The sequence below is a fragment of the Nannospalax galili genome, unplaced genomic scaffold, assembly GCF_000622305.1.
Source record: "Nannospalax galili isolate Female #2095 unplaced genomic scaffold, S.galili_v1.0 scaffold75, whole genome shotgun sequence".
In the NCBI taxonomy this organism is placed as follows: Eukaryota; Metazoa; Chordata; class Mammalia; order Rodentia; family Spalacidae; genus Nannospalax; species Nannospalax galili.
Window position 1 is genome coordinate 6,674,309 of NW_008339433.1, and position 8,743 is coordinate 6,683,051.

The 8,743-nt window shown below is 42.5% G+C and overlaps 1 pseudogene; it reads right to left on the reverse strand.

Moving 5' to 3' along the window:
* The window catches only part of LOC103734890, a 69,730-nt pseudogene extending 63,224 nt beyond the window's left edge, over positions 1-6,506 (reverse strand).
* Between the last annotated feature and the right edge of the window lie 2,237 nt (positions 6,507-8,743).

An 8,743-nucleotide genomic window follows, 5' to 3' on the forward strand; every position in this document is an offset into this window, starting at 1 on the left:
CTTCTCTGGATCTATTGAGATAACCATGTGGTTCTTGTCTTTGAGCCCATTTATATGATTTATGATGTTTATGGACTTATGTATATTGAACTATCCCTGCATGTTTGGAATAAAGCCAACTTGATCACGGTGGATGATCTTTTTGATGTGTGTGTGTGTGTGTGTATGCGGTCTGCAAGTTTTATTGTTGAGAATTTTTGTATCTATGTTCATTAAGGATATGGGTCTGTAGTTTTCCTTTTTGTTGTATCTTTACCTGGCTTAGGTATTAGACTGATGCTGGCTTCATAGAAGGAATTTGGAAGTTCTTCCTCCATTTCTATCTTTTTGAATAAATTAAGTAGTATTGGATGCAGATCTTCTTTAAATGTCTGGTAGAACTCTGCTGTAAATCCACCTGGTCCTGGGCTCTTTTCAGTCAGGAAGTTTTGTATTACTGTTTCAATTTCTTTTTGTGTTATGGGTCTGTTTAAGCTGTTAATCTCTTCTTGGTTTAGTTTTGGTGGTTCCCATGCCTTTAGATATCCGTCCGTTTCTTTTAGGTTTTCAAATTTAGAACTGTATAGGTTTTTAAAGCATTCCCTTATAATGTCCTGGATCTTTTTGGTGTCTGTTGTAATGTTTCCCCTTTCGTCTCTGATTTTGTTGATTTGGAGGTGCTCTTTCTTTCTTTTGGATAACTGGGCTAGTGGTCTTTCAATCTTGGTTATCTTTTCAAAGAACCAGCTCTTGGATTTGTTGATTCTTGTTTTCTTTGTTTCGATTTCATCAATTTCTGCCCTGATTTTTGTTATTTCTTCTTGTCTGCTGGGTTTGGGTTTCATGTGTTGTTGCTTTTCAAGTGTCTTGAGTTGCAAGGATCTGAGTGCAAATGACGGTGACTAGTAACAGTCAGATACATACAGATTAGAGATGCATGTGCCAACATCTGTTATTAGCAAAAACAATGAGTCTTTCTGTAAGAAATAGTATTTTTAAAATGAAGTGGAGATCGTTTTAAAGGTTAAAACATCATACAATTTTATGTCTTACAGGGTTTATACTGAGTTCAATACAGTATAACTGTATTAATTCAACTGTGAACCTAAAAATTTTATAGCCACTTCTGAAAGAGATGTATCTTTGCTCTGGAAATTGTTATTGAGTATGTTAAAGCTGTAATGAAATGCTTCTTCTAAAAAATAGAAACGATGATTAAAAAAATTAAAAATTAAAATTAAATAAAAGAGAGAATGCCTCTTATCCACTAAAAAAAAAAAATCAAGGAAAGTAACTTCATTAAACTTAAAAGCTTCTGCATAGAAAAGGAAACAACCAATCATGTGATGAGGAAGCCTACAGAGTGAGAGAAAATTTTCACCAGCTATTCACCCAACAGAGGGCTGACATCCAGAATATATAAAAAGGTCAACACGACTACTATCCTCAGGCCTCTTGGGGTAAGTCTATAACGCAGCTCTCCACGCCGGGACTCCCTAAGCCTCATTCACCCTTCCATCCCCCCCCGCCCCCCCCAGCTGCCATTTTATACTCCTACTTTGGGACCTGTGCCATTCCTAGTCTTGGGGCCCCAGACACCTGGGAAATCAATACTGCTTCCTGATCCTTCTCACCCAGACAAACTTAGTGCCTTTCTTGGGCCCCAGGCCTCTTGGGGCAAGTCTATAGCGCAGCTCTCTGCAGCAGGACTCCCTAAGCCACATTCACCCTTCCATCCCCCACCTCGCCATTCTATACTCCTAGTTTGGGCCCTGCGCCATTCCTAGTCTTGGGGCCCCAAACACCTGGGAAACCAATACTGCTTCCTGAACCTTCTCACCCAGAGCAACTTAGTCCCTTTCTTGGGCTCCAGGAGCACCACTTCTGGTCCTGGCCCTGCCCTCATCTCCCTCTACCCCTGGTCCTGCAACACCCGCCAGCCTCTTTCTGGGGCTAAGAGCCCCTTTCTGGGGCTCCGAGGCTTACCTTTACTCTCCCTGATCCTTTGCATCCAGTACAACCCAGCTACTCAATCCACTCCCTGGGAAATCTTGGGGCTTCTTCCCTCCCCATCCACGGCCAGGGTCTCAGATCAGTGCCACCCAAGTTCCTGAGGCCAAAAGCATTCTTAGAAGATTCCAGACCTAAGGAGAAAGTCTGAAAACTTCTGATCCACATTGGAGTTGGGCCACCGCGGAACTCCTGAAGACAAAAAATAAACATTTAGGTCTGAACATGAACCTGCTTGATTATAAGAACATTTACCTAATAATTTCAAAATATTAGCATCTCTCTAATTATATCCTTTGGCTGGTCCAGGCATGATCACAGGCTTTTGAAATTCAGATGGTGAACTTGGACTGACCCCGGACCACAGAACCCAAGTGGCCTACAGCTGATTTTGCTGTGCACAGCTGAGATGGGGCAATTTCACATCATGCTCTTTTGTTTGGGGCTCTGTGGCAGCACTTACGTCTCGTCTGTGAATGCTTTTCCAAAGTATTCCTTTTCTTTCAGGTTGAAATGAGATGCCACCAGGTCAAGAAGCTCCTTGGCCAAAAGCTTGGGCTGGAGGAAGAGCACAGAGAAAAGATTAAGTCGGGAGAGACTGCTTTTGCTTAATCATGCCATCTCATGTTTCTAACATGTTCTCAATGCAATGTCTGAAAAATCAAGCGTGGTACATAAATGGCAATGACTTTTATAAACTTAAAGTGATGGGGACGGGGATGTGGTTCAGTTGGTAGAGAGCTTGTTTGGAATGTAAGAAGCCCTGGGTTTGATCTCCAGTACCATAAAACTGGTTGTGACAGCACTATAATCCTACAGGAGGTGGAGGCAAGAGGATCAGGAGCTCAAGGTTATCTTTAGTTATATAGCAAGTTTGAGGCCAGTCTAGGCTATATGAGATGCTGTCTCAGTGAAAACAAGGAAGGAAGAGAAGAAAGAAAGAGAGAGAAAAGTAAACCCCAAGAAATGAACCACCAACATACTGCTGTACGACACAGCCAAGCCAAAGGTCATAGGTAACAGATGGAGTTTGACTTGTTTTCTAACAAGTGGCACTTGCCCTTTAGCGGGGCTGTGAAAACTGGTGACTTTTCTTCCCCACACTCTCCACTGCACTGACAAGAAGATGCCATTTAAAAAAAATGATTTAACAAACATTTACATATACATATTTCTATATCTAGAATGAGGTTACTTTCCAATAAATTCAGAGTATACTAAAAATATTAAGTCAAAAATGCATTTAATCGGAATCTCAGAGCTTGACGACGTAGCTCCCTGAGCATGAACCTTAGGACAACTATGAATGCAGCCCAACACAAAACTGTAAGCTTACTTAGAACATCATGAGGTTTATTTTTTGTAACTAAACTGTGCTTTTTTTCTAGCATGAACTTTGTAGATGACAATGTTGTGTTGCTGCATCCAAAGGTTGGACACACCTGCAAGAATGTTGGCTGCTTCCTTTTCCTCCTCATGATCACGAGGCTGACTTGGCTCATGTCTGCCACCTGACATCCTTAGAGAGGCCTGGACTACATAGCCTTAGGCAGGGAAAAAGTCCAAAGGTAAAATTCAAAGTGCATATCACTTTTGTACCATTGTCAAGTCCAAAATCTCTTCACTGAACCATGGTAGGTCAGGGACTGTCTACATTTGCTCTGTGGTGGGCACCTGACCAAGCACTTTACAAATACCAGTATCTTTGCCCTCATAATCCTCTGAGATTGTCCACTGTGCAGGGAGGAAGCAGGCCCAGAAACTGGACAGCTGTTTCTGCTTTTGCTGCCACCACTCTTGCCTTGATGGGCATCAGCTGACCAGTGAAAAGTACTTAGACATGGGTTTGAAGTGACAGCAGCAGCACTTCCGCACTTCCTTCCTTAAAGGCAGAGATCACTGGGGAAACCCACTCTGATGAGCTAGCACATTCTCATGCAGTCTGCTTCCATCTCACCACACTATGGAGAAATGAGAAAGCAACCTCTAGGTTTAAATCAACAGGGAATTCAACCATCCTTCAATGGTTGAAACAAGTCTATACTGGGAATGCAGTGGGATACACGTGGCACATCTCAGAGTTTTATAGATAAATTATGAAGGATACTGCAAGATGGGGCTATGAAGCTGCAGGACATGCTGTTTGCTGTAGATCCTAGGCTTTGTTACCATCACCACCTTCTCCCCCCAGATGTTGGGCTGCATTTACTATATGGGCTGTGACAATGAGGCAACTTGGCTGCTTTTAAAATGCAATAATCATAGTTTATTCATCTGATTGACTACTATCCCTTTCAAGGTGGTCACAGTATTTCTAGGATGCTTGCTGTTTTTGAAAACATTTTAAGCTGGATGCAGTGATACACATCTATAATCCCAGCACTTGGGAGCTCAGCACGAGGAGTGGGAGTTTCAGACTAACTTGGGATATGCAGCAAGACTCTATCTCAAAAATGTTTTCTTATTTAGGATTATTTTTTGGACTTCTCCTGGAAGCTTATGTTGGACTTAGCATCCTCGCCAGTGAAAATCTTCTGGCACGTAGAATGGATTTATTTTTTTGCAAATGTCAAAAGTCACTTGAAGTCAAATCTAGTGAATGAGGATAGAAAATGACTTGAGGTCAAGTCTGGTGAATGGAGACAGAGGAGTGGGTGGTCTTACAGGGTCAGTTCTGTATTAGAAGATGAGGTGTGACTAAAAAGTACTTGTTATGGGTTCCTCTGGATTGTGGTGAGATATCCAGCCCAAACTTGGAAAGGAGAGAAATAAAATTCTTTCTCTTTAGAAATGAAACTGTAAAGACATCTGAACATACTTGGTTAGAGATACATTTACACAGGAGGAGGAAGATATTCATTAGTTAAAGAAAGTGTTGGGGGAGAATTCAAGGTATGGTATAGGAAGGGCCAGGGGGATGGGTAGTTTGGAGGGTGGGAGACATAAGGCAAGAAGTACAGTCTTGGTCAACAAGTATTGAGAACTTGGGCCCCTCACTCAGTTAAGACCATTGAAATGGCAGAAATGGAGCAATGGGCAACTTCAGCTGATCAGATTACTTTCATGTTACATCCCCCTTTTAATTCTAAGCCTCCCAAAGGAGTCTCTTAAACATTGCTCCTACATCCCAAATACAGTCCTGAGGGCTGCCATATACACTCCCAGTATCTAAATCTGAGACCTCAGGGGCTGGAGAGATGGCTCAGCAGTTAGGAGCACTAGCTGCTCTTGTAGAGGACTCTGGAAGCTAACAACCATCCATAACTCCAGCTCTGACACCCTGTTTTGCTCAGGCATTGCACAACATGGGTGGACTTATACACATTCAGGCAATACGCTCATACACTTAAAATTAAAATAATAAATAAAATATTTTTAAAAGGGTAGAGAGAGTAATAATAATGCATTATATACATTTATGAAATTGTCAAAAAACTAGGTGATAATAAAAAAGAATTATCACTAACCAATGGAGAATCATCAAGGAAAATAGACTCCAGTGTCCTGAGACTTCCACTGTGTGTAATGAATTACTCTTCTATCAAACTAGAAAGTAGTATCCACAAGAGAATGGAGGAAATGGGAGTGGTTCACTATACTTGTAACCCAGTACTGGGGAGGCAGTACTGGAGGATCCCTAGAGCCAGTCAGCCTAGGCCATGGGCAAGTTCTAAATTTCTGTGAGAGATCTTGTAACAGAAGGAAGGAAGGAAGGGAGGAAGGAAGGAAGGAAGGAAGGAAGGAAGGAAGGAAGGAAGGAAGGAAGGAAGGAAGGAAGGAAGGAAGGAAGGAAGGAAGGAAGGAAGGAAGGAAGGAAGGAAGGAAGGAAGGAAGGAAGGAAGGAAGGAAGGAAGGAAGGAAGGAAGGAAGGAAGGAAGGAAGGAAGGAAGGAAGGAAGGAAGGAAGGAAGGAAGGAAGGAAGGAAGGAAGGAAGGAAGGAAGGAAGGAAGGAAGGAAGGAAGGAAGGAAGGAAGGAAGGAAGGAAGGAAGGAAGGAAGGAAGGAAGGAAGGAAGGAAGGAAGGAAGGAAGGTAGAAAGTACCTGTGGTCAAGACATGAGGTTGACCTCTGGCCTCCATATATACACACATGTGCATGCAACTGCACACACTCATCTGTACACATAAGCACATAGACACACAAAATTAAACATTAAAAAAATAAAAATAGAGGAATCAGGGAGGCGACAAGGAGATGACAGGAGGTTCTAGAAGGCATGAAGGTTGTAACTCCCCATATTAACCCCCCCATAAAACCCACAAGAATGTCTTTCTATTGTTAAAGTGACTGGAAACAGCCCAGCTCTGCCTTCTCCCATCCTAAGAGTCAGAACTTCACCCAGCACCTGAGATCTGGTACCCCTCACTGTCTGCTCTGTTGAGAGGTGGGGGTTGTTTGTCATCATGGCCTGACCTCGGTCCATCCTGCCTGACTCTGGCACTGTGTCTCCACAAGGCTGGCTTGAGCCATTGTAGGTACTGGCATCTGTATTTCCTGTAGACGAAGACTATACTCCATCTTGACATGATGGTGATAACGAACTATGATGTTCTGAAAACTCATTTTGAGCAGGTTGCTTAGTAAGCAGAAAGCTCTCTGCTCCCCTGGACTTGGAAAGGATGTTTACAGAATCCTGTTGTTTATAATTTGCCAATTATGGGTGCTGTAAACATTCGTGGAGCCTTGCAGGGACCGGGTTGGGAGTGAGGCCAGGAAAGTGGCTTGTAGTCCAACAGGGCAGGAACATAAAGGACATCATGTATGAGGTGAGCCCTGTGAGCCCCGGGTAAGCTTTGCCTGACTCTTGGGGTCACTGATCATATTGGCACTGGGATGTCAGTGAACTTCAGGTGGGCTTTTTCTCATCCTGAAATTACCTTTGTTCTCTCAATAGCTTCTCTCTTTTCCTTTTCTATCTCAAATCTTTCTCCCTCTCCCTTTAAGCTTACAGTCCTCCTTACACATGGCAAATGAAATTTCCATGCAAACGTTCTACTTGGCATGCTCTGGCAGCAGAGCCACCACAGTGCTAGTAGGGTGACTTCACAATGTTAAGCTTGGGGACCTGGATGGCTACACATGCTGGGGGGGCAATAGAACAGCCTGTTGCCCTTGTGCTCTGACTTCCCCACCCAGACTCCTGTGAGGTTCCAAGGGTGCTGGAACCCACGTGTATGTCTTCCATATTTAGTCTACGGTACCAGTTTAGGTCCCATCTGCTTCTTGGCTTCCTTGTTTTTTAATCACTTCTCTACTTCTTCCAGGCAGATAGGACCAACTGCCACAGTCAAAATAGCAGTTTGGAGCTGGCTCAGTTGGTAAAGTGCTTGCCACACAGCATGAGGACCTGAGTTCAGCTCTCCAGCACACATGTAAAAAACTGGGCATGGTGGTGTGTACCTGTAATCTCAGCTGAGGAGACAGAAACAGGTGGGCTTGCTCATTAGCTAGTTTAGCTGAATCAGGGAGCTCCAGGTTCAGTGAGAAACCTGGTCACAAAAATTATGGTGTCGAGTGATTGAGGAAGACAGTGTCAACTTCTGGCCTCCACATATATGCCCATACACAGGCATGTGCAACTCCCCACACATGCATACACTTGAAAACGTACACTATACACATGAACAGGTACACACACACACACACACACACACCAAAATAAATGATCGAATTGAACAATGGTCTGTGGATTTGAACAAAGAGCTCTCAAAATAAGAAATAATAATGGCTCAAAAACATCTTAAAAGGTATTCAACATCTGTAGCAATTAGGGAAGTGAAAATAAAAATCACTTAAAATTTCATCTAACCCCTTTCAGAATGGCTAAGATTGAGAAAACAAATGATGCCAAAAGCTGGCGTGGATGCTGGGAAAGGGAAACCCTCATCCATTTTAGGTGGGATTTAAACTGGTGCAGCCACTGTAGAAATTTGTGTGGGGAACTCTTTGAAAACTAAAAATATATCTACCATATGATCTGGTCATACCATTTCTTGACATATACACAACCAACTCAGCACTTATTCTACCACAGAGATAATTGCGCAGCCATGTTTGTTGCTGCTCCTTTCACAAGAGTTAAGAAATGAAAACAACCTAAATGTACCTGAGCTGATGAAGAGGTAAGGAAATTGTGGAACATTTACACCATGGAGTTCTACTCAGCACTAAAGAAAAACAAAATCATGAGATTTTCAGGTAATTGGATGGAAGTAGAAACTGATATACACAGACTCAGAAAAACATGCAACGTGTTCTCTCTCTTTTATGGATCTTAGCGACAAATCCCTAGAATATATATCCTGATATAATCACCAGAAACAGGAAATTTGAAAGAAACGATGGGGATAAAGGGGAAGAAAGACCTCTAGAGAGGGGGATAGTACAAGATGGCTTTATTAATGGGGAAAAGGAGTTACTTAAGCTGGAGAAGGAGTAGGGAGGGTCATATACTGGAAATGAGAGGAGGGATGAGATAAATAATGCTTAAATTATATAATAAACTAGTAGGAAATGTCTTAGTTTGAAGTTCCTACAGAAAAATACACAAATAATGAATATATGACTACATGTGTATATATAACAAAAAACATAGTGAGGGGCAGGAGAAACTTCCCTTCGAGTTGTTTATTGGTCAGAGCAGTCCAAGACAGTCACAAAATAATACAGTCTATTGCCACAGCCCTTGATTACCTTAAAGAATTTGAGAGCAACAGGCTATTGGTGAAGACAGGCCACACTTCGGCCACAAGGCT